Source organism: Saimiri boliviensis, chromosome 3, assembly GCF_048565385.1.
Source record: "Saimiri boliviensis isolate mSaiBol1 chromosome 3, mSaiBol1.pri, whole genome shotgun sequence".
NCBI classification, from domain to species: domain Eukaryota; kingdom Metazoa; phylum Chordata; class Mammalia; order Primates; family Cebidae; genus Saimiri; species Saimiri boliviensis.
The window spans coordinates 11,932,463-11,933,289 of NC_133451.1; positions in this window are offsets into that span (position 1 = coordinate 11,932,463).

Genomic DNA, 827 nt, shown 5'->3' on the forward strand with positions numbered 1-827 from the left:
TGAGTGTCAGCAGAATGCAGAATTTCTCAAACACATTGGTCCTAGATACCATTCTGTTGGAGAAAAAGCCCTGAAAGAAGTGTGGTCTCCTGAAGGGCCACACTCCTGCGTGGATGAGCAAGGCAGCAAGACAAAGGCTCCATCAGGCACAGAGTCTTAATGGGGTACATGACTCTCTGCTCACAAGGAACAGAGTCTTTGGAGGAAGCAGGGTCACAGGTGAATACCCCTACAAGGCATGAAGGGCTATAAATCATTAGCAGTCTGTATTAGTCAGTGTTCTCCAGAGGGGCAGAACTAATAGGATGTATGTACAAAAGAAAGGGTGTTTATTAAGGAGCATTGACTCGCAGAATCACAGGGTGAAGTCCCACGATAGGCCATCTGCAAGATGGGAGGGTAGGAAGCCAGTAGCAGCTCAATCTAAGTCCAAAAGCCTCAAAAGTAGGGAAGCTGATGGTGCATGCAGCCTTCAGTCTGTGCCAGAAGCCCAAGAACCCTCAGCAAACAATCAGTATAAGTTAAAGCATCCAACGGTGCCAAAGAACCTGGAGTCTGATGTCCAAGGTCAGGAAGCGTTCAGCATAGGAGGAAGATGAAAGCTGGAAGACCCTGCAAGCAAGCTTATTCCAGCTCTTCCACCTGCTTTGTTTAGCCGCACCATCAGCCAGTTGAATGGTGGCCACCCACACTGAGGGTAGGTCTTCCTCTCCCAATCCACTGACAAATTTCAGCCTCTCTGGCAACACCATTACAGACACACCCCAAAACAATATGTTAGCAGCTGTCTAGGCATCCTTCAATCCAAAAGTTGACACCTAATATTA